This window comes from Ceratina calcarata, unplaced genomic scaffold (genome assembly GCF_001652005.2).
Source record: "Ceratina calcarata isolate Rehan_Ccalc_2016 unplaced genomic scaffold, ASM165200v1 scaffold554.2, whole genome shotgun sequence".
Taxonomy (NCBI): Eukaryota; Metazoa; Arthropoda; class Insecta; order Hymenoptera; family Apidae; genus Ceratina; species Ceratina calcarata.
Window position 1 is genome coordinate 237,389 of NW_017176727.1, and position 26,517 is coordinate 263,905.

Sequence of the window (26,517 nt, forward strand, 5' to 3'; positions counted from 1 at the left end):
GTCTTTTTGGGATGTTCAGTTTCCATTCGGTGTTTGCACGCTAACAACGGGTAATCGGGTACAGATATCGATACCCCTCGATACCAGTTTGGGCGCAAACAGGTTTTCCGATTTTCTCCACGGTAGAAAGATCATGTCCCAGATTGTTTCATTCCCGCGGTGTCAATTATTGTGCGATGCGTGGTCTGTCGAATGCTAATTTAGCCACGTGTAAACTCGCGTGTATAAACGTGCTTCGGGTATCATGCGACAGGTGAGCACATATATAGTATAGATACCTCTACGTATACACGTCTGTATAGTCTACAACGAATGACGCACAACAGCTGGTAGGGTTGTACGGTCGAAAATGGGGTGAATTCAATTTAGGTAGTTTAGGGCCTGTTTTGATTTTTTCATATCCTGGCAACCGATGAAAAAATCATTTCAATCTCGTTTTACTTTTTGCGTGGAAAGAATAATTGTATCGTTGCATAAACGTGACTTCTTTCCGTGCAAAAGTCTTTTCAATAGGCAAATATTTAAATAAGTCGTTAGTTATTATTGCTTTACAAAGAATTTAAAGATAATTGTGTAAAAAGATGTGGTGGGATAAAAGAAACCCGAGAAATCGAGAAGCACGTTCTTGAATCGAGACGCGGTTTTCCACGGATCAACTTTTCGTCGGATGCTTTTCATCGTTATTCTATATGGAAGTTACAACAAGCGGAATGTAGGTCGTTGCGATTTTCAACGACCACGATGAAAAGCGCTAATTTACAGCGTGCAGTTAAAATGCACTCATATCAAAAGTTACGAATACGATGGAAAAATGAATTCACATGATCTCTATATGTATACGTGTGTATCTGGCGTTCTGTATACCTGGCAGTCTGATTTATTGCAAGCGGTAAGGCTGTTCGAAAGTGAATCACCGAACGAATAGGTGGTGTTACGCGACAGCTCGGTACTTACGATCCAATTATAAACGGAGTACCGTTACCTCGAGTCGCGGAAAAATTTATTGCCAATAAATTATCGTAGCGCGGCACCTTAATTGTTGGCGAAATCGGCTGTTGTTGATGATGCAAATAAAACATCCCCCCGTGGCGCGGCGTGGATCGCTTAAGCATACAGTCTATTCAACTTGCAACTATGTTCTGTATTTATGATCAGAGTAAGATATGATTTATTGCAAAGGAGTTCGGGTTTATAGTACTTCCTGCCTAATAAGTGGTTGACAAAAATTTTATTTGATAATCATTCCGCAATATTCAACTATAAATTAATAAATTTCAATCTTCTCTTTGAAACAATGTGTTTTGTTACACGATATATCAGCGATTAATATGGAATACTTATTAGCAAAGAAATCTATAGTCATTCGACTCAAAGGGGCTATTTAAGGTTGTATTGGCTATATAGTCAATCCCAAAAGTTTATGTACCTTAGAAAAACGCATTTCCTATAATTAAAAAGAAAGCAGACGTCGGTCGATTGTCATCTTTCACTTGCTTGGATATTATATACATGCATTGCATTGTCCTCACCAAAGTTTCAATAACATTCAGTTAGACAAACGCGAGTAACTTTTGTGTGCAATATGAGTCCTGGACAAATATTTATTAAAGGTTACAAGATCGATGACATCGCTAGTCGTAGAGCCATAAATTTGTGGCTTTACTTTTTAAAACGGTTGATGTCGACGCAATATTAAACACTAGATAACGTCTAGTTCATTCCGGTTGTTCATTCACAGTTCCTATGTCATGTACAACGTTTCTTTCAACACTAATTATAAAGTTTATTTCATCACTAATAATGAAAATGTTTTGTGTCGAATTGTTTGTTCTTTCTTTGGGTAGCTTTTGTATCCTGCGGAACGGTATTAAATAAGCGACGCCCTGCGTAATTGAAATTGCGGCAGAAACTCCCGCATACCATAGAATGACTATCGTTAATTGGTGAGCAAACGGCAACGAATTTAATACACATACACGCAATCTATCTTGATTTACGTACGCTTGTATACGTAATATTATATCTGCATCTGCGATCGATGTTAACGGTACCAGTTGAATCATCAAATTGACGTAAAACCAATTTTCAGCCTCTTTTTTCCCTCGTCAAATGCGAAGCTACGTACTGATGTAAAGTTAGGTAGATACACGAATTGGAAAACTGGATATTGATGGATATTTATCAAAAGTGAATAAAAAATATTCCCGAAGATTAGCAATTTTAATTTCATATTAATATCGTGTAGTGTTTTTAAATATCTGATAGCAGTCTTTGAACTTGGCGAGAATCTTCCACAGTTCGTTTCTTCTGTTTTCTGAGCAGAAATGCCGCAGCCGGTTTTTCTAATCCCGGAAACCCGTGCAATTAATTAATTAAGCCTGTCTGAACACTCGAGCGAATGATACACGATAGACCCGTGATACGATGATGTACGAGCATCAGGTCATGGTGATCCCACACTCTTCAGGGGGAAGAGTTTCGTCGACAGACGGGATGAAAAAATAATACCAGTTCCGACATAATGTGCCGCATAATAATTATGCGTACACCGGTTCTCTGCCGGTCACGTAACAATATCGTGCTAGAAATTGCCCTCCGGTCTCTCCTACGTGCAGATCGTTACAGTAGCGAGTACAACGTCTACTTTGTTGACGTCTTCAGTCGCCGTATTTCCGCTACTCCGTTCATTTCGGTTCTTCTTGCTCCTCCATTATGTCTGGCTCCCGTCGCTTCCTTTTGTCCACGTAGCTCTAATTAGGTTCATTTTTCATGCATCACTCCAATCTCTCTGTGGAGTTTTTCATTCACTCACAATGCCATTGCACTTGTCTTACATGTAGGAAGTATCGGGTTTGTTTACATCAGAATTTCTAGGCATTTCATCAATCATACCGAATTGTCTTGGTTTAGCATCAAACTCAATTCACGTTATAACTTTTGCTAGTCAGTCCTTCCACTTTGCAATCGGCCTCTTCTTTTTGCTCGATCTACTTTGCGCGATTGTATTTTCTATCTTCATTTCTACCCATCGCATTCAAAGGAATAAATCGATGTCGAAGTCAGTTACCGTAACGTGGTCGCTTCGCCCACCTTCGCTCCCATCGACGGTAAATCGTGATCGCCTCTATTCCCGTTGACAGTTTATCGCACTGTTAATCTCGCGTTTCCATCCTGCGAACCGACGTTGTAGCATATTGATGTTTATACACGTGTTCAGTATTCGCCTATATATATTACGCAGTTTTGTGAACGCGTCCGTGCCCGGGGATCATTACTTTCGGCCGAATCCATTGTAAATCTTTGGAAAACATCGCTTTTCACCGTTCGGGAACAAGGCATTTCCATTTTACAAGATGTTCACTGATTGATATGCTGGTTAAATCCAACAAAGCTAGGACGTCTTTCACGACTCCCAAGTAATAATTCGAAGCATATTCTTACGACAGAAACCAGGATCTTAGGCACGAAGGATGCGAAGTTTGCCCATGCGATACAATTTTTCCTATTCAGTAGCCAGTGATGTGAAACAACGATCAACGAATTATTCATTCGTTTTCCATGATTTGCAATGATAGCTATGTATGTTTTCATTTGATTAGTTCAAACAAGATAAAGGATACCGTTGCGTAACTGCTCCCAGCTCTAAAGAAATTTATGAATTGTTAAAATTCGAAATCCCTCGAATTATCGTTTCGCAACTCTTATTATACACGTTACCACGCGTAATTATATTGTGCAGAGACGAGATGAAACGTTGTACGTTTCCGTTTGAACTTACTGTTCATCATTCATGCGAATGTATATTATTACTATCCTTTCGTTTTCCCTTTCGCAACTGTTCATTAATGGGAACAAGCTTTATCTGTTCTCGACAACTGGACAACTTTATCTCGTTATCACTGGTTACAAGTAATCATCGCGATCAAGGGCAAAGAGTAATTCGTTGAAGCTTACCGTTCCACTTCTTTCTGTCGTGGAACAACTCATCGCGTGCCAGTACATAATTTATCGTGTACCGAGGCGCTGTCTCATTACTCGTTGTGCAAGCAAGTACTGCAACGCGGAAAAATAAATTACTCGATAACGTCCAGCCACAAAACACGTGTTTCTCTAGCGTTCTGTCAAATATTTATGATCCATGATTGGTTCTAATAGTATATTATAATAGTTTCTTTATTAATTGTTTCGACATGTTAATGAATGAAAGCAATAGAAAATCCTACTAGAAATTTAACAAGAATCAGAAGGTGTTTCGGTTTGAACAAACTGGATATGAGAGCAATACATTTTGATGAAAAGCGCAAATATGTGCTGGAGATACCTATCATCGTGATGCATTTTTCAAAGGACTTCTTTTCCAAAGGTATCGAGTTTTTCAACTTTCTATTGGATACCTCAGGAAACGGAACCGACGCCACGCGACGTTTTCCACGAAGGAGATCTTGTCGCGAATGTATCACGCTTTCATCTTTAAAGTGACTTACCGCATCTTGAAAGATGAAATCAAATTCGAAATTGACTTGTGCGTCGAAGTTTGCCACGAGTGCATCAATGCTTGACGCTTTTCGCCATCGACTCACTTCCTCTCGGATGTATCTACGTTTATTTCAGGAGTTGCACTACGATTCATTTCTTAAATTAGACTTCCTTCTTTCTTTGAATCCTTAGTCGAAATTGATGTTTCCTATCGGCTATAAATAAAATATACAGCTAGGAGGAATGATGTTACGTATATAGTTGCAGTTTTGCGAATTGGTAAAAGAAGCAATGTATCTTTCTATTTTTTATACGAATTTAAGGCTGGGCAAAGATGTTTGTCAGATGTTATTGAGAATCGAACAAGTATTAAAGTAGTAGGATGCAGACAGGACGCTTGAATGCAATTTGCATTTCATGCGTATGAATATTTAGGTTCCGTTAATATGTATGCTCGAGCACGCGTAATTTTTATGACCGTGGAGAACGACTGTAACACATTTGTACGCAATAGTTTCTCTCGTTAATCTTTAAACGCAGATAACAATTTTATTTATTTATTCAGTCGAATATAGATATAGTGTCTGCTGGAAGTCTAATCATGTCTGCAGGAATTTAAGGATAAAAATAACTGAAAACGTGATAGGTATTAAAAAAGTGAGATATATGTATTTATATGAATAGATCTATTCTTTGATATCTATACAGATACACAAATAGTGTATAATGTCATGTCTATGTATTGTAAAATAGAATGAATTGCTACTATTCGTCTTCGATTTTCTGATTATTCGCCCGGAAAAGTGAGAATTCATCACGGATGCCGAGCGGATGGTATCTTCCCGTAATAGTCACATGATAACTCCCGACGTAAAAGAGAGAAAGGACAATTTAAAAAGTTGGTGAACCGCGCAATTGACGGGAAATTGCGAAAGTTAGGAAGAAACGCCATCGCTTCTATCTCTGTTCGTCGATCACGTGGATGTTTGATATGAGAAACTAATCTATAAGTTGAAAATGGAAATGAGATAAAATCAATCTGATTCACCATTCATAGATACAGTTGTTTAACTTTGTTCTATTTAAGATTCATCATGAAAGGAATACGCATGAATCTATTGTATGAACGGTGATTCTTACGATGTAACAATGCAAAATAATTTGTTTAACAAGATCATAATTTCATTTTATAAATTGTAGTAATGCATATTATACTAAGATTATGGAAATTCTTAGTACGTACATTCACTTTACTTCAGAATTACCTTAAATATTTTAGATTACATTATCACATGGGAACTCTGGTGAAATAATTATAACTGGTCACGAGAACGGTGCTTGAAACGAGAACAAAAAATTCGCGATAATTAGCGCATGGATATTTCTTGATTAAAATTGTTCTCGCCTCGTCGGGATCGATTGTTCTCGTTCGACCTGTAGATTTATTCTCGATACATCACGTTCGGGCCTGTCCCGAATTAATTTTACCTTATCGTCGGTCGCAGAATTTAATTTCGTGCTCCCGTAGCTCTCGGGCGTTCTGTTCGCTTTGGGAACGTTTGTTCAAGACGGTTCTTCGGAGATTGGCCGTTCTTTTCAGAAATTGGTTCTTCCTTGTCCGCGCCGAGAAATGAGAGGGACGCTTCGAGGGTTCAGGGAAAGGTCATCTTTCCTACAAAGATTATTATTACTATTTTCTTGAAGAATAATTGTTTCATATTATACTTCTTGGCTGGAACCGATATTCCTTTCATCCAGATTCATTCATGATCACGTTTGGAGAACGTTCCTCGGAAAAATCGTATCTTACAAACCATTTTTTCAAACATATGAAGTGTTCACAAGTAACCCTCGAGACCGTGTAAAGTTTACACTGTAAACTATGGTTACTCGATTTTCGTCTATTGATTTTAGTATCTTTGAAACTCATTGTCAAAATTGTACTTCTGATTCGAAGTATCTGGGAATCAGAAAATCTAACCGCACTATGCGAAAGCGATAAGGAAACAGAGATTAAGTTTTTTATCTAAGCAGTTCTCTCGTCCCTTATAAATTCTATTTCCACAGAGGATAGACATTCTTAGGTTTTCTTTTTCATTGTGCAACTTGTTTTTCGTTTAGACTCATAATACTTATTGTCATTCCTATTTAGAACCATGTGTCGTATAAATGAATAAATCGATGTTATCTAACGTGTTTTAATAATCGTACATTATTCGTAACAACAAAAGAGGAGCGAACACGGCGGGTGGGAAGGCGTGATGGAATATGGTAACGCATTGTTTATTATCTTGCTTATCAGTAAAATGCAAAATTCATAGTTCCCGTAACTAAGAATCCGGGGAGAAGGGTGCGGTGCGCCGATGAGAAAGCTTGATTAGGGGCTAATGAAACTTCGAATATCTTGGCAAGTCTATCCAATCCTGGAGCTCCTCCACCGCTGGGAGTTACAGCATAATTATGCCGTTGATAAAGCAGTCTCACTCCTCCCCGCGACACCCCTCTTTCTTCTGATACAGCGATATATGTACATTCTCCGACACGTCGTCGTCCTCGCTGCTTATGCGAGCGTTTATTAAGCATCGTTCCTCGATTACGCGTCGACGCCCGCCTTATTGTACTTCGCGCGATGATGATGACGATGACGACGCGACGGGTGCACGCGTCGCTCGTTCTATCGTGCGTTCTAGAAATTCCGGTCGACGTGATAAATCGTGCGGATTACTTGCCGAGGGGAAATCGAAGCTTGATGGGAGGTTGAAATTTCTCAGCGAGATAATGTGAAGTATGATGCGTTCAAAGAGAGATACGATTCGATTTTCTTTGTCATTAATTCCTTTTCTTCTCGCGCAATTGGTAGAATTCTGTTGGCTGTTTAGTTTTGATAGAAATAATAACATTACACTTTTTAAATTGTACAAAGTAAGCCATGATTTTATTATCTTCTCGGAAGTAAATCGATGGCGGAAAGTTTTATGATTAAATATCTGGGTTTCGTTGCCATTAGTTATTTGCATAACGAGATTTCTTGATTAAGAGGAGATTGTAATTAAAAGCTGGTTTAATGGTAAATATTCAAATCGAGATTGCAATGCAACCTTTCTAATTTAAATACAGAACAAAGTAACCGATCTCGGAACTTATGCATATTTCATGCTTCCTTCATAGATGTAGAATTTTACGTTTCATTTTATTAACGGTGTAGTTAACGCGGTAAAAAGATTAATCAAATTATCTCCGTGCTCAGCGCGGAAATCGAATGAGAATTATAATTGACGGAAAACACGCTGTTGGATGTATCAGATTGCAAATCCCGTTGCGTGGTCAAATGGGACCAAGTTTTCGCAAATTCATGCGATAATCGTGGTAATGTAGGAGATGGCTCGCGATGGCATTAAACATTTAATCGAATTGTCATTGGTCGACTGGATATTTGTCACTATCGTTCGCGTTGACGTTTAATCGATCGCACCGATGCCCGTTGGATACGAATAAATTTCCGACAGACAATGAATGTTCCAGCCGATTAGTCGTAACTCGTTGTTGACAATGCGTTTCGTTGTTAGGACAACTTTAAATTCCAGTTGGATCATATTCCAGCTTTGTTAATATAAGTTGTTATTAGTTTAAGATCAGTCAATTTTAACAAACGTTTTATACCGTGAGGAATGCATAAAAAAAAAGAATACGATTCGTATACATGATGCAAAGAAATCTACGACAACGTTTTGCGGGAGGACGATGAACGCAAAATTACCTAACTTCGTTCCAATACCGGTGGACGATATCGGAAATAGTTCGGTGCCAAATGAAATTTCTTCTCATCCTCTGGAATCACTGTGCCATACCGGAACTGTATTGTATTTTTCGCGGAAAATTGACCGGATCGTCCGTCTACCGAAACTTCGCGACAATTAACGTAGCGCATTGTACATCATCCAAATTATCGCTCACGTCCAATTGTTTCTTGTTCGGTGGTCGATTCACTTAGACGACGATTCCCTTCCATCTCGTTTTTATATTATACAGAGTATCTCGTTCGAACCTATACGCACTCTTGTTTCCATTGCAACAGACAAGTTTTCAAATCTGAGAAACTTGTCCAGTTAGATTGTTAAATTGTTTGCTTAAACTTTGGACACGTACTTGGAAAATATATTAAGATACATTTTGAGATACGTTGCATGTTAAAATGCAATTGTGTGAATAAATTGTAACGGGACACCCAGTATGGTGAAGTCTCCCTCTCTGTCTTGTGAACGGGAACGTCCCTTTGCTGTTTCTATCCAGCCGCGACTATTGTTCTCGGTGTGGACGGTCCATTAAGGACCTAGACGGCAATTCGCAATTAAATGCTTCTCCGGACGGATGCGAGGAGTCCGATCTCCCTTCTCTGCTTGCCCGAGGAGAGCCACTTTTGGGATCTTGCTGGCGTCGCGCTGGTTTGCCGGAATTTAAATAGCAACTTGAAATTCCAACCGATCGATTCCGACAGAATCGCTACTACACAAACAGTTTCGAATTTTCTCTATGTGAACGCGATAATTTCTTCCAATAACAACCAAAAGCAGTTTTATCAATTTGCTTACAGATTTATATTGCTTTAACGCTTTTTTACTTTAGTTTACTTATTACGATTTTATTAAGTTGTTCCAAAACTGTGCTGCTGTGCAATGTAATAATCTCTACATCAGGCAGGATTTATTTTAAAAAAGGGGGAAACCGCTGGTAAAAAGCTTTCTTTGATGCGCATTCTTCACGGGAATTTGCCTAAACAACTCAGACAAGGAAAGAGAGGAGAAAGAGAAAAAATGAAATAACTGAATGTAAGCAACGTCTGCCAACTTTTCGAGGAAGAACGCGTTGCCGGGGTGCGGATGGGGATGAATAAATTTCACCCTTAAAACGGGACCGAGGAGGCAGAAAGAGGGGGCAAGTTTTACTGTCACCTCATAGGCTTAGCTCTCGCGTCTTTTTTTCTCTAGCCGGGATGATGCTCGCTAGAATGGAATTTCATTTGACGAGTTTGCGGGAAGGGGCGCAGCACACGTCAAAGAGATACTATCGTCGTGTTTCCAACCCGTGGAAAATGTTGCATGCCAGCTGCGTGCGCTCATGTTTTCTCCACGTATTTAGGTACGCGTACGCGAATCCACCCACGCGGTTCAATTGTACCCGAAATACGTCCCTCTCTTCTTTTTCCCGTCTTTGGCCGCTGATATTGCCGTGGCGAATTTTTTCGGATAGACAGATCGCGACGGTAGGTAATAGAGCCGAATAAAGTGGAATAAAGAAATACGTGAGTAAAAGGAATTTATTACGTCGCTGATACGTTGTTTATCGTGTTACGTTAAGAATTGTACGATTACATGTTCCTTATCAGTAACCTGAATGACGATGATAATGTTTCTTAGCTTGTATCTCTAGGAGTTCGTGATAATTTAAATATACATTACACACAAGCGTTCTGAATGAAAGTAAGAGAATCTTTAAACTTGATTTGTGAATGGGATTTTTTCTTCACCATCGGATTTCAATATCCTTTATTTTATTTTACATTTTTTTCCGTTAGCTAAAAAATAAAAGTTATTGCTATCCATTGATAAAAGTTTTTATCAAATTGCATCGATTCATGAAAAGATCACGAATTCCATATAAAAATTAAATATCGTATGGTTACGGTTTTTTTAACGGTTACAAACGAACGCACAGTTGTGAATGCGTGTCCCTTATCTGCGATGCGTGCCATGCACGATGAACACATTTCCGGCACTCTCCTGTCTGCAGTTGCACCTATCCATTGACCTGTCGTCGCTCGGTGTACGAACTCGCAGTTGAACCGTAAGCCGGCGTAATACTTTATCCACACGTATGCCCGACCGATTAAGGTCGTCTTTATTCCATACCAATCTTTCAATTTCAATCGTAAACGGTGAAATGCAGACCACGACTTAACGGAGAAAGTTCGATTCTCATGGGCGTTGTCTCTGATTTCTTACCAATGAATAAACATTACTCGCGGTCAATAGACGAAAGTGAACAATTTTTGACGAATTAAATCAGTTTCACTTCTATGAAAGTTGCAGTTCTTTTCTATACTATACGTATGCAGATACAATCCGTTCTTACGTACATTCAATACACATACGTACATATATTATCATTGATAAAAGTTTTTATCAAGCTGCATCGATTCATGAAAAGATCACGAATTCCATATAAAAATTAAATATCGTATGGTTACGGTTTTTTTAACGGTTACAAACGAACGCACAGTTGTGAATGCGTGTCCCTTATCTGCGATGCGTGCCATGCACGATGAACACATTTCCGGCACTCTCCTGTCTGCAGTTGCACCTATCCATTGACCTGTCGTCGCTCGGTGTACGAACTCGCAGTTGAACCGTAAGCCGGCGTAATACTTTATCCACACGTATGCCCGACCGATTAAGGTCGTCTTTATTCCATACCAATCTTTCAATTTCAATCGTAAACGGTGAAATGCAGACCACGACTTAACGGAGAAAGTTCGATTCTCATGGGCGTTGTCTCTGATTTCTTACCAATGAATAAACATTACTCGCGGTCAATAGACGAAAGTGAACAATTTTTGACGAATTAAATCAGTTTCACTTCTATGAAAGTTGCAGTTCTTTTCTGTACTGTACGTATGCAGATACTATCCGTTCTTACGTACATTCAATACACATACGTACATATATTAGATTATTTTTTATTATTAAATGGAAAGTATTTCCTTGCGAAAAAATTCAGAAAGAAACCGTGCAGCCGGAAGTATTACGTTATCATTTGCACAAGCTATCGCATTCTTTAAACACTCGTTCTATCAGCGCGGTCGTCGGTTTGTTGAGGTTGTACAAAGCCCAATGTTTAGTTTCCGTGTGAACGGATCTAATTTTCCATGGACGAGGTGCACGGCAATTGCCGCGCGGAAGTTTCGTTCGTTCCGCCGGAAATAATTTCAACATTCGATTCGAGTGAAACGTTGTCAATAGGCGAGACCTTCCACCATTGTGGGTATCGATTCCTGTTCATGACGCGGAAGGTGCTAAAATTATTTCATTCGACCGTTCACGAGCTCATTTAATTATGCGAACGCTTGTTTTGTCGCTCGATCCTTTCACCGGCAGCTCTTGTATGTTTAATAATCTAAATGGAGAAATGTGAGGGCGTCGAGGGAACAAGGGCTTGCGTTTCCAACGGCGAATAGATGACAAAACGGAGCTTTGACGGTCGGTTGTTAAAGTGCGCCAGGATTTGCCATTACAAAGGAACATTGCATCGGGATAGGATGAAAAAATATCTTCTATTATATCTGCTGTTTACCCGAAAACAAGAGATGAGCTTTTATAGCAGTTTCAGTTTTTTTCTTTCCCTTTCGTTCTCGGATGAGAAGCATCGCTTTTAACGAAGTTACAAAGTTTTAAATGGGATGAAAATTTTAAGCGTAAACGTTAGGAGGCTTCGGTTGTGCCTTGATTAATTTGTTTGTTACCAGCACTAACTTTATTCCCGAAAGAAGTATTATATTTCCAAGTTAGATTAATGTAGATTGTTCCATTTAAAAGCCGGAATTCCTTCGTAATCCTTTTTACGTGTAATGAAAACTTTCAGAGTTCATTAGCTGTAAAGAAAACGACAGGATTATGAGCCTTGTCGTTCCTCTTGTACGCTTTAAACGGTACTACACTATAATGCTCTTGCTTTGATAAGCTCGTTCAAAGTTGACCGATGCATTTGCCACGAACTGCGAGGACGTTTAGCAGTGAATACTGCCGCTGATCGTTTTGAAACGGATGCTCGATAAAGTGCGCACAAATATCCGGTAGACAAACTGCGCGCTGCATTGCCATTTCCGTCGTAGCGCGGCTAATTCGACTACGCATCGAGGACCACTCGTTTATTGCACGACACGCAGAAGCGTGTGAAACCGTGACGTACGATGCCGGTTCCATGGGGGTGTGTAGCGTAACGCGGTAGTCGTGTTCCATGAGGACTGTCACCTCACCAACCCCATCGCTTCCCTCGGACGCGAATGAAAAGCTGGCTGGTTGACGTTACAGGGGTTGTTATTTCACTGTTACCGCCACACGTTTTCCCGTTTTAATAGGGCTCGTACATTACGATTAGGGTTCGATGGGAACATTGAAATACGAAAGAGTACTGTCATCTGGTCATCCGTCATGATTAATGAATTTCTAAGCAAAGTCTAATGCCAGTGCGAAAAGCTAGAAAGGGTTCCATTTTTCTGCAAAACGCACATATAAGATTGCAGCTTATTGCCATTTTATGTAGTTGTGACGCAAGTATCAGATTTGATGAAACATTATTTTATTCTTACTATCGCATCAAGATTGGATGTTAGATTACCAGGTTGCGACTGCTACAAGTTTAGCATTGTGATCCAAAGTTTAGCTTGTTAGCCAGTTCCAATTTTCTCTCGCTGTGAAACCGTTTCCTGTATTGCGTCTCGCGGTATCTTAAGAAATAGAGAACGGTCAACGTGAGTTGTATAGCGATACGAGACGCGAGTGAATCGGAAGGAATAGTACGCAACTCAGATTGGATTGGAAGTAATACTTATGAGTAGCAAAAAATTGTGCGCGGCTTATTCAAGGCTGTCGCAGTCGCATATAGAATTTTTCTGATCGCCGTACAGAAAGTAAATGTGTTATTCGCAAGACGATGTAGTTATTTCCTTGCTAAAATGATTTGTTCGTTAATTAGAATTAATAATTCATGAATTAATGATGCTTGTAATTATTTTTTTAATGAATGCTTATTCACACGTTATAATTTCATTCTCACATTTCGCGTTGCCAGAGGAAGCTCGTTTATTAATCAGAATATTATGGAATCATGTAACAACATGCAAGGTGCATTTAATACTGCTCGAATGAATTTTGTATGCATTCTGTTTTTTATAAACATTATTTAATAAGGGAGAAGTAAAGCAAATTTAAGTATATTTGAACATTCACTTTTATTATTTCACAAAAGAAAATGGAGCGTAAGATTTTATGAAAACTGATTAAGAATCAATTTGTCCATATCTGGTGGAACGGTGCACGGCATTTAAAAAACTATTGGTGATAATGTTTGGGCTGGGTGTCCCGGGTCCCGGTGGTAATGGAATTCTCTGTCGCAATTGTGTAAATGCGTCTTAAAGGACATCGAGGCGCGCACCGTTGTTCGTACGATAATGTGAAAGTAGTCGATGGTCGTTATTCACAGGGACACCGTATAGGAATGCACTTATCCAATCGTCGCCGCGCTGTCCGTAGCACGCGTGCACAATTCTTTCGTACGCATGCCTGCACGAACGAACGAACGAGCGGTGTGTGTTTCTTCCCTCCACGAATTGGCAGCCCTAATTGCTCGCTCGGTTTCGTGGCCGATTCCTGATGGCAGTAATTGTAAGATTACGTACCGCCGAAGTGCCGCGCCGGTAGAAACAGGATAATCGCTTCGCTTCTCTTTCCCTTTCCCTCCAAAAAGAGATTTTAGGTGCGCTAACGAGAGTACTTTCTGCGCGTTTGATAATGTTTTCGTCCAATCTGTGACAACATGGCACAGGGATTTCTTGAAATTATGCCGGTAGTACAGAATCGATTCCGCAAATATTACATCTTATACATTGCAGATTAACTATATATTGTAAATTGGAACTCGTATAAAATACATGTCTAGGGAAAGTTTTCTTTCCACTACAGGTGTCCTGAAGTTAATTTCGACCTATTAAACTCAGGGAAACCAAAATTACAGAATCAGATAGCCTTATTGGAAGTTTCATGAACGGATGCAATGTACGGTCGGGACGCAAATCCGTTGAAATTATGTTACCTCGGGGCACCGAAAATGCAACAGCAGCAACCGGGGAATGCAATCTTTGCGTTCGTGCGCTTACCACTCCAGTCTCTCAGCCTGAATCCGCTTCGCAGACTCTTTCGTATACATTATGCATGTATATTCATACGGGACTTCATAGGAGGGGTGAAAAGTGCGAGCTTAGAAGGGTATATCGGGATCACTGATTGGACGGGATAGCTCTATCCCTTGTTACGCATGCACAATAGAATCAAGAGAACTCGAGGACGAAAAGCTGACGATTGGACATTTTATGCGAAGCACGAAGAAATGAAGCTTGGTTCAAACCGACGGTATCTCGGGACACAAAAACCGAGGCAAATAATTCAGCGAACGGAAGAATCCATTGTCGACGAACAATGGAAGATACTTGCCGAAGATGGCACAGTGTTCGATCTAATCACCAGTTGTGTCGTGTTAACGCGCCGTGAAATGGAAATTGCACGCTTCTGTCCTTAATCTGAGAATAATCTACTCGCTGGTTGTTCGCTTCTTTCTTTATTTTTAGCTTATTTCATGCAATGCTTCTTTAAATTACATGATACTAGAAGTCTATTACACGGTCAATTGTAATCTCTTGAGATCTGTTGGAAATTTTTTATTAACGCGTTCACTGATACAGTGTCCGATGCAAAGACCTTGCCATGGGAGAATTCGTTTTAGGGACGATAGCGTGCATGACCACGAATCTCGTTATGCAACGATAAGGTCCGGCACACTCTGAGATCCACCACGAAGATCGAGATTGCACACATGAAATTATTATCGATCGCGCCAAATGTCTTACCGGATAGCGTCCCAGTCGTACATTTTCGGTTATCTGCGAATTTCTATGGTGCGCGTATGCGAGCGATAAAAGGACAGGGCATTAAAAAGGTGCCCTTCGTGGTCGATAAAATAACGTCGGACGTGGTATTAGATGTATTCAAGTAAATTTAAACGCTGTATGAGGCGAATATGCACGTACATACCTGAGTTTACACGATACGAATATATCCAGGTATATCTAAGCACATGGGATGCAAATAAAAGATAGAGATAAAACAGATACAGAGTTTCAGTGACTGCGTTGCACGTGGAACGTTCAACGATTCATGTAGGTTCGCATTGTTCGCTGGTAATTAGTATGAATGAGAACCGCTCCCGGTTTCGTATCAGACGGAGAAGAATAGTACATACAGAGCACTGATCGAGGGTTTAATCTGTGATAGAGAAAAAAAAATGCGAATGGTACTTAATAGTTATTGTCGCGTGGGCCTCTCGTCTTTCGTGCAATCATGCGCAGTCACATATGAAAAGATCATTAAGACAATACCGTGAATGCGAAAAGCTCGTTCACTGAAAAATACAATGAGACTTGAGGATAGAATAGTTTGCAACGGGACATGTGTTACTGCCGCATCAGCGAGTTTCCATTGTTACGTCTCGCGTCTCTCGTTTATCAAATTCATTTATATGTATGTTTCCTCATTAAATGAGAAAGTCTCTCTTAATATTTATTTCTCCATCACGGAATGAAATAAGCTTTCTCTAAAATGCACACGATTTACAACATTTCTCATTTAATCTTGTAAAACTGAGTACGTTGTCTTCTGACATTGTCTATCCGTAACTCTTGAACGGTCAAGAAAACCAGACACCATATTTATAAAGAATGGGGAGAAATGTATGTATGTACATATCAGATGCCGGTGGGAAAGCGCGAAGACTGAGAAATGGTTTGCCGAGTGTCTGGCCTCTTCGAGTACATTTTCCTGACAAACGCCAATGCTCAACGCGTGCATGTAATGGAGCTTACAAGTTGCGTTACAAAGCACCTTTCACGTAGTACTATGCTTGCAAATACGGGGAGTTGTGTATGAAACGCATAAACGTCAAGATAAAAGCATGGTCAGCTTTTATTGGGATCAGACATAAAGGATTACAAGAAATATATTTCTGGTTTCGAAACTTCAGGGGATATAACAATGCTTCCATATTTAAATAATAAGATTAGAACATATGAATCATAATCGTGAAACATTAATTATGAATAGTGCACGCATTTTAATATTGAATATAAAGTCAATTTTTTTCACTTTTCTACTTCTACTTCGATTCCGAGGTAGATCGCTTCACCCGGCTGCACGAAAAAGTAGTTCGCGCTACCATGGGACGACCTGTGCCTCTTCAAAAATATGGTCGCTTAATAAGTCAGCATAGCTAAGCGTTACCAAAGCTCTATATTTTCCTTACTCATTAGTTTAAGGCACGAGTTTTCGTTGTGTCTCGTCGTCTTTTAAGCTTTCACGATTCTCCTCTTGCTTGCGAGAAACGGAGGATTGATATGCCATCTGTTGGATACCGCAAAGCACTAATTCACGAATTGCGAACCAGGAAGTAAATCAAGTTTAGGTATTTATAAAATTTAAAAACTTGTCATGTATAGGAGAGATAATTGGTGAAATTGCTTTATCTTACATCTTTCTTCCTTTCCTGCATGCGTGCACGCGCGCACACACTCTTTCTCTCTCTCTCCGTAAGATTGCAAACCCTTGCCGTCAATTGTAACCCGGAAGAATAGAAGGATATCTTTAGAAGCAGATCTACCTGGAAAGATGTCGAAGTTGCTAAGCGAGCTCTAATGGTTTCATTATGCCTTAATGAACGTCCCATAATTATATTAGGTTCATTATACGCGGTGCTTATTAAAAGTGCACGGCTGGCCAGGTATCGTTTTCCGCGAGTACTCCACACTGTGACTTTTTCCACGGTTTTACCCTTGTCAACTTCCTTTCGCTAATGATTTTCGTTTAAACATTCAACGAATCATGCGAAGGCACAATAATGCGAATGAGGACAAACGGGTGCTTAATGAAGTAATTGCAGTGCATGAAATATATCTCGTTAGTACAATTGTCGCATTTATTTAATACTATTTTGGAAAGCGTTGATTTTCTATTCAGACTTAATAGCCTTTTAATCTGGCCGATTATAATTCACGGATTACTTGCTCGCAGTAATGTTTAATTATGAGGATGAAGTTGTTCGTCCATAAATAATAGTTACTGTTACGCATAAATTAAAGATCTACATAATTACATTTTATGCACGAATTTGTTAATCTCCTCTGCGAAATGAGCAGACAAGCAGCATAAGCAACATCCACTAGCATTGCACAAAGAAAAATAAAAGATCTTCTTTTCGTACTTATCCCCCTGAAACCCAAAGGGCAAAGGTATATTATACCCATCAGTCTGAGACTCATGGTTGGCCGCTTTTTCCTTGCCCGTATGGTACGGTCTTTATCTCAAAAGAAGATTACGCAACGCTGCGGCGCGGCGCGGCGCGGCGCCGTGGAACCATAATTAACCTCGATGTGTCTCTGGCAGCCTGATGACAGTCGTGCGCGACACTCGGGGTCAACACACACAATATTCACCAGGAAACGCGCGTGTGTCTCAGTCAGCGTGTCTCGACACACGCCAAGCGCTTGATCCTTCCCCCCTCCGTCCGAACCCTAATTATCTGGTCTGCACCCCCTTCGGAGATCGTATGCACCCCACGCGTTGCCGAATAATCCCCTCGTGCGACTCCACCGGTGCCCACATTGTGTGCAACCTGTGACATTGTCCCGGACACGTACTAGTCGCTCGCTCATTCTACTCGAACCCTTTAGTCGTGTGCACGCGCCCCACTTCAACGAATGTACAGATACCTGTCTGCATTTCTTTTTCCCTTTTATTCCAGTTCCTGTCTCATCTTTTCTCTTGTTTCGATTGTTGTTTCTCTTGCCACCGATTCTGTTCATCCCCAGTCAGGCGAATCTACGATTCTAAACAGGTTGTTATCGTTATTACGTTCACCACCATCAGTACACGCTAACGTTACTTTAATTCTAATAAGTAGAGGATGATAAAGAATGGTAAGATTTAACGAGCGTTATAAAGAATTCAACACAAGCGTGTCTGAGAAGGGGGAATTGTAAACTTGGTTCCGTACTTGCACGTGAAATGGGAAGCTCCGCGAGTCGAAAGGATAAATGAATACTCCTGTCGACGCCAAGACAAACAGAATAAGTTATTTCCGGCAGTCGACGTAGTTCTCGCGCGCAAAACTTATGCTTACTTAATAAAGCTAACGTGGAGTCGGGTCGTGAAATATGTTTGAGAGGAGGTACTGCGTTGCGTTGTGCTCTCAGACAAAGTTCGTGCGTAGGAACAGAGGCGCGATGCCACCCCAAATAACGAGGGTGCAATTTGTCGTCGCGTGCAATATTAAAACCCGTCCCCTTCTTTTGTTACGAGCTTTGTTTCTCTCACCAGCATCGCGAGAGGATGCAGTTTACCACTTTCTCGTTATTGGTGCCAGCAAAAAGCGTCGTAGGAAAAAGTTCGCAAGTCCTCTAAAAAAATCAATTGATAGTAGGTTATTTTGAACTTATGGTTTCCTTAGAAAAGAGACTGATATTTTATTTATTTACGATAATTTAACTACGATAATACGATTATTTAGTTACGATATAACGTTTATGTTTTATTTGTAAAAACTGCATGGAAGATAATCAGATATTTTCTTATTAAAAACAAAATAACTTAATTTTTAATATTCAACTAACTTATAACATCGAATAATTAAAAAGAAGAGAATTTGATTGTCAATATGAATGGACAGGACGCGTTGAAATTAGCAGATTCGAAGTGCTCGAAAGCACGTGACTCGGACATAATGCGACGAATTTTGCAGCCGCGAATCGCATTATCGTTACGCTGTTACAAAATGGGGTTGACGCAAAACGCGTCGGGCACGATGGTGGCCAGCCTTTCACGCATGGGCAAAAAGAGGGTAGTTAGTAGTCGTATATACGCGAGAACGGAGAGAGTGGGCGAATAACCAGGGGTTGAAAACGAAACGAACGCGGTGTAACTCTCAAGGGGATTGATTCGAAACGGTCCATGGGCATATAGCAGAGGGGTTCAGTATCGATTCCTGGCACCCATCGAACGCATCTACGCGGAATGCAACGGCTGCCCCTTGTCCCTTCAGTGCCCACCCTTCATCTTCCGTTTCTCTATTGATTACTCGAATGGATTTTTTCCCATCGTTCTTTATGAAAGCGTTTTTGTCGCGGATAACAACCAAGAAAGTCAGCCTTGGGAGGGAGGAAAAAAGCCGGATTATAAAAGAGTTTCTCTTTATAGAATACTATTGATCGTCTATGTACACATATGCCAACGTCTTGATAGAATTTTCACATTCGTCCAGTAGTTAATTTTCAGCTTTTACTGCATAGTGTTAGATATTACCAACTCTAAATCCTATTTGAATTTAGGTTACTTTATTTATAATTGTACAATAATTATTCATAAGTTCATAACTAAAAATAATATTTTGCAATACAGACTGCTACAGAGGTTCTTGCAATTTCGTGGATTTAGACGTATCAGGAAATAATTTCACAGCGAGGAAATTATTGCAGCCACCTCTTTGCATTAAGAATAGGTCTGCCGGAGTGGTTGCAAGTTGCAACAGCATGGTTGAAATATTCGTCTCGGATGTATGTACGAGAACGTTAAGCCGTAATCGCACGGGTAAGGGACGGTTTCCATTAACCAAACTGCCTCGCATAATCTCCCATTAGCCATCGACCATACCGAGGGTGTAATCTCGGTTCACGAATTCAGACTTCATGGCCTCAAACGGAAATCGTTTCACTCTGTCCCACTGCGAATCGATCATCTCCTTGTCCTCTCAATTATCTTGCAATTTAGGTATTGTTCCCTTGATTGTACAAAGTGTATCGAAATTTAGATGGTACAACTTGACTTGACTTAATAATCAGATTTTTAATACAAATTTCTGTCAACTATAGCTATTCCGAAGATTATTTTCAATCATTATACTATATAATAATCTACAATTTCATCATTTGAGTATCTATTAAAATGCGAAGGATAAATGTTATCGATTAAACCAATTTCATCAAGGGGAATAATTAAGTCAAAACTCCTTGCTCATACCCCGGCTTTCAATTTTTCATCTGAGAGTGGTGATCTTAATCTTCGTCTTGAAGATCTTGACAACGGGCTACTTGCCTGACGAACTTCCTCGCTCCGTGCGCCCATCCCGTGGTTCCTGAAAGGGTGCTCCTCTGTCAGGATTACGGATGAGGGGACACGAGGGTGGAAACTGCACGGCAGTTTGTATCGAATTTGCATTCCGCTAGAATAATGGTCGTCGGAGTTTCCCAAAGAACGGTAAGGGTGCCTCGGTACGGACAGGAGATAAGACAGAGCTCCCTGTGATAATTATGATCCTTCCATTCGGTTCTATCGACAGTTTGCCCGTCGGCTAGTACTTGAAAAGGAGAAAAAGGGAAACCTCGGCTGAAAGAAATAACGAACGATCTCATCGGTCCTTTCCTTTTTTTTCTCTCCCCCTCTCGGTTTTTCTACGGACATGGGAATTAAATCGAATTCGGGAAAGATAATGCCGCGTTAAATTAACGACGGGAAACGCGAGTCGTTCAACAACGCTCGGCCGAGGTTAATTACCTTCTCGCCGGATGGTTCACACACGCTGTAGGTACTTTCATTATATGATAGTAGGTTTAACGTTCATAATTACTGTAGTTGTAGTCGGTATCACCACGATCGCATCGTTAAAGCGTTTTCCTCTGTTTCCACTGTGAATACATCATCAACATTTCTGGCCTCGAATATTGATCAATTGGCATTGAAAATGGCAAAATTTATTTGCGAACTGACTGTTGTTCTGTGCGTACATGAAATTATGATTTATTTATTTTATCCTTGATACGAATTTAGGCACGATTTTACGAAACATCGTGGCGCTTGCGGCGATGATAGATTGCTTCCTCCAAGCTCTGACCGGACTGCATTCCAAAACGATGAACTCGATTACTCCAACGTCTCGTGTTTCGTAATTTCGCGTCAGCTGTTTCCTCTTATCCGTTCTCGCAGCCCTTCGGCGTCGATTTTCCTTCGCTCTCGGTTGGTACCACGCGGCTGCCAGAAATTTTCCGCTGTATGAATTTCTCAAAGCCGAGTATAATAAAGCGAGGCTCTCGTTTAGCCCCCCCTTCGCTGAGCCGCGCCGGTGCTAAGTACACGGAGCCGCGAATCGCTTTGACTTCTCGGCTATTAAATTAACATCGCGCGACTCCTCCTCCGCTCTAGGGACCGGTTGCCTCTTCGCGATCTTCACCGAGTCTCTCGCGGCAGGAACCCGAGGCGGTGGCGTCATTCTTGCCGAGATTTTCCGTCCTGCACTCCCGGGCTCGTACATGCGATTTATGATTACGATGTTGTCGAGGCTCGAGTGCTACTGTTTCCTGAGAGAGGACTATCTCTTCGTTTCTCTCCCTCTCTGTTGAGAGAGACCTCGTTACTCGCGTGCTTCTTCTGCTACAACGTTCTCGTCTACTTTAGTCGATTCTGTTAACACGCATTCTACAAAATGATATTCTTTTTCCGTAGATTTCTTTTTTATGTTGTATAACTCAATTAAAAATCTTATGATCAGCAATAACGTTCTCATAAATGGAGCGAAGAACGCTGAAGTGAATCTGTAACAAATTCTGAATATGAGCACTTGCTCTGAGTCCTGCTACACACCGATCAACAGAACCGTATTACTAAAATAAGCCTGCTATCAATACAAGTTAGAGATAACATCCTACGCAACGAATGACAAGCTGCTACCACGTTGAAAGGAGTCCCAACGAAGATGAAAAATAACGATAAGCTACGCGAAAACGCGAGCATCGCACGCGTTGCGTTGGCGTGGAAGCGATATTAGAGAATCTTTTTTTGCTACAAGACGCAGTGTCTGACTGCCTACGTATACGTGTATCGTACATACACGACGACTCGTTTTGACCCACGTAGGATGCGTTAATGAACTTGAAGAGATCGTCGCCGAGGATAATGCTCGACGCAACCTTGTACTCGCCTTAACGTTTTAAAGTCGCGAGGGACGACGGAATCACTTTTGCCGTGATTACTTACCGTTTGCGCAAGCCGCTGTCGCTGTATTTTTCTTGTACCCGCGGTGAATTCTTGCTTTGTTGAGTTAAATTACTGTTCTTTTATTGAAACAGAATGTTTGTATAATACATTAAAATGGAAGCGCATAATTTATTTAATCAATTTTACATATATACTTTAGAAATTGCGCAAAAGATTAATCTGTGTGTGTGTGTAGCTAATAAGCAACAAAATCATTCTCTACATTTTAAATAAAGTTCAGAGATGATTTTAATGTATTTCTTGCAATGCATTAGTTAACGAGTATTATGCAAAAAACTGTTTTATCGTTTTACTCTTGACACTAGCAGAAAATGTTTCAGGCGAAAGTTGTAGTTCTAATCATCAGCTACAAAAAAGGTTCTCTGCTATTTTTCCGTAGGTTCAACGATTTAGGAGTAATTGAGGAATAACCAAAATTTCGAAGAATCTGAAGGGGTATACCTTAAAATCTCAGAAAATTTTTTATACAGAAGTTGTAGGCATGTCCTCTACAAGAAAGGTTCTATACATTTTTCTTCTAACTGTAGTATTTAACGAGGAGTATTTAACCAGGTGCGGTCGTTATCGGGCAGCCGCGGTTCGAAGACAAAAGCCTTGAAAAAAGTGCAGCGGCGACGGCGAGAAGAAAAACGGAGATAGATAACGTCTAGTCTAGAGCCACGGGACGCGGCTCGGTAGAAATAGAAAAAGGTTTCGTCTTTGAAACAAACTTCTTCTTCTCTTGAATCCCAAGAGCGAAGATTTCCCAACATTTTATAACTGTTCTTTGTTCGTCATGTACTACCCGAGAAATCATTTTAACATTACAATTGATAGGAGCTTGGTAGAGTACTTTTAAGGATAAAACACGTAATACACAATTTTTTAATTCATGTTTAAAATTTTGCAAAGTGAATTCCATTGAACATATCGTATAACCGTAGATCAAAGTGTTTAATCAGAAAATTAGGGACAGATATTTCGGCTAAGAAATTGGTTCGTACTAATCCAGAATGTCTTGGAGTGGCCATAAAGCATTCTTCCTTTTGTCCTCAGGAACTCCGCCCTTCTTTACTAATTCTCAATTAGAAGCTAAACCTGTTTCAGTGATTTAGCTAGATCGCGTGTCACGCTACAAATTAGTAGCTACATACTAATTAAATTTGCCAGTTTATAGGCAGAGGGTGTTGAAAGAATAATTCAAGTCTATCCCTTCTTATTGGACAATGTAATATCTCCGATAAACAAGATTAGAGAATTAAGATATTGTAGAACAGATATATATTAGTTTTAAAATTATAAAATTGTTCTATAAGAAAACAAAAAAGAAAAATGAAAGATTGTCACGTATCAGTAAATGACCTAAATGCTCAAGAAAATGAGTGAATATTAAATATTCGGAATAATTATTCCATGGCCATAGAGACGTTGACAAATGAATAAAACAACTTTGTATTTAAAATCGTATAAGGTTCATTGTCGTCAGAAAATGACTGGATTAGGATTAGGAGTGTTCTCGTCAACAGACATTCCTGACAAATTTGTCAGGTTCATGAACCTCAGGCGGCACCAATTGTAGGTAGAACAAGTTGCTTCTCGGGTCTGTAACGATTTTGTTCGTAGGATTATCTTCGTTTTCGTGGAGGTCCGCGACGAGCCGGTTCTTCTCATCCTTGCTCGATACCGTTCTTAGTAGCCAGCAAGGTGGTCTCTTCACGATGGCTTATTCCTAACATAAAACCCGCCGATGTTTATAACATTTCCGCTGAAACGAAAATTCTCGACGGCGAGTGCTATCTCTAAAAATAATTTTTCTTCTCTTTCAAATCGCAGTGAATTTTTGTTAAGAACGGGAATGATTTGTTTATTACACCCGTTTCGCGAGATTAATATGTATTTAGCTTACAACTTTGTAAAACCGTATTTTTTCTGTGTAAAGATTGCAAAAATAACATTATCTACTAAAATAGTTTCACTAGAAGCTTTCACGTTTCAGCAAGGTTGGCTTTGGAGAATCTGTTTTCTCTTTCGTTTAACCATAATTGAACCGATCTGAATATTCGAAGCTCGCGTATACGTAGTTTCTCACGCTCTACCAGAAATTCAAGCGTATCCTCTACAGAGACCACCTTGTTTTCATTGGAGTACAAGATTACGGAAGAACTCAACTCGAATCGAATTAGTTTAACCGGATCCGCATGTGAGTCACATACACTCTACCTACAGACCATTCAACTGCTTAATTCCTTGAACCTCTCCACATCTATAGGATTATATTATCAAATTACTATTTATTCATTTCAAGTACAAATAATTGAAAGCATCCAACTCCGTACCCATTTGGTGCTCAAAATGCAATATGTTAAAATATTTTTTTTTAGCAAAATTATAAATCACGTTATCCAATAATAAGTTTTTGAATCTTATTTGTATGAGCAATTTGGTTTAATACATGCATAGAAATGAAGTATATTCAATCGGACTTTCCTCGCGTTATTCCATGAAATGTTTAATTCTCAAAATTAAGTGATATACGATTTTAATATGCTTGCCTGTCCACAAGCGTCCAAAACTACTTTCTCGTGGACTGTTATGTTCGTGGGAGAGAGATTATTGTTTTTCCGCGGTGGCATCTCCGTTGATAGTATGGCGATGGTTAACGCAAAGGAGCGGCGCGGCAGCGCGTCGTTTAAACGCGCGACCCATCGTTTTGCATACAAAACAGACGACGTTACTCATCCTCACGAATAATCAAGACTCATTCTCATGCATGCCAGTTAAGCGCGATGCGATGATGGCCTACAACGTGGCCAGAGAGATCTGTGCACGGTTACGTGGAACCCGTGCACCCCAGACTGTCTGTCGCGTATAATACCTTCCTGCATGCGCCTATAAAACCGTTTACGACATTGACAGTTCGAACGATTTCTGAAATTCGTACCACGGCAAACGGGAATTCGATTTTAAATCGTCGGACGAATATGCTGTTTGCAATTTGCGGCGTGCGGCTGTTTCTCATCTAAAGTCATCGTGATTTTTAAACTCATATCGATCGCAAATTAGGATAGAATATTCCTGAAGTGATTTTTCGATTTTTCGTTCATAATGGTTATTTCTATAATAGCAGCATTCTCGTGTATTTATTGTTTTCGTATGGACGTGGAATTTATATCGGAGAATTGGCGGCCGACGACACCAAAAAGAGAAGGGGAGATATCGACGCATGTGTTCTGGCAACTCTTCAAACGATGCATTTCCGAAAATCAATTTCGCGGTGGGTCCCTGGCGAATTCGGCTGTCGCGGCTTCGAAAATGGCTCGTCGACTCGTCGGGCCAATGAAAATTAAAGCGTCGGGTTGGTGTCGAAATTTCGCGACGCGTTACAAAAATAAAACTTTTCACGGCTACTGTTACCGAATTGTCAGTGTTAACGGCAAGGTTAATTTCATCGGGAACGAACATGAATTTTTGGCTTATTAGAAATATTTGTTTAATTTTTTAATAGAAATAATACATTTTGCTGTTGTAAAACAGCAAACGATTATTGAAGCGAGTGCTAATATCCATAAGTGGTCATTTTTTAATAAGCACTGTTCATTATTTTATCATAACATCCAGTTTTCTGTATCAACGTTTTTTATTAAAAGTAATTACCATTATCCAGTCTCTGGCTCTATTATCCGCGAGTTCTACGTTTCTCAAGAACATGATTATGCAATTAATTGTGCGTCAATCGTTTCTTTGCAACTAATAGACTGTAATCCAAGGACAGGTACGTTGGCTAAAAGGTCCGAGCACTTTCTCGAGACTCGTAAACCGGGTCAATCCTTTCGGCGTTGCGAGCCAAGCAGGAAATTCGATGTAATAAAGAAAATGATGGTAAATGCAGTCACCGCGGCGCGGCGTGGGGCCTGACAAATCATCGTTACTCCTTCACAATGCAATGGTGTATCGCGCAAATTGCATGGCCGATTAGGCAAAAATGGCTGGCATTAATGTTTTCTGCCGGTGAAAGTCCATTGTGTCACTGTAACATCACCATCATGTTTCCTCGTTTCAACGTTGAAATAATCAGAGTTTAGCTCCTGGGGGTGTAAAACTTTTACAATGGTAATTTCATTCTTTTTCATTTTTCTGTAGACCT

The 26,517-nt window shown here is 40.1% G+C and overlaps 1 protein-coding gene and 1 non-coding gene across 2 annotated transcripts in view; one reads left to right on the forward strand and one right to left on the reverse strand.

Annotated features, from left to right (window-relative positions):
- The window catches only part of raskol (Ras GTPase-activating protein raskol), a 256,389-nt gene that overhangs the window by 11,207 nt on the left and 218,665 nt on the right, over positions 1 to 26,517 (forward strand). The gene's annotated exons all lie outside the window — the stretch shown is intronic.
- Positions 16,466 to 16,616, reverse strand: LOC113464831 (U12 minor spliceosomal RNA). The gene has a single exon (XR_003389689.1). It is a non-coding gene; the product is annotated as a U12 minor spliceosomal RNA (small nuclear RNA).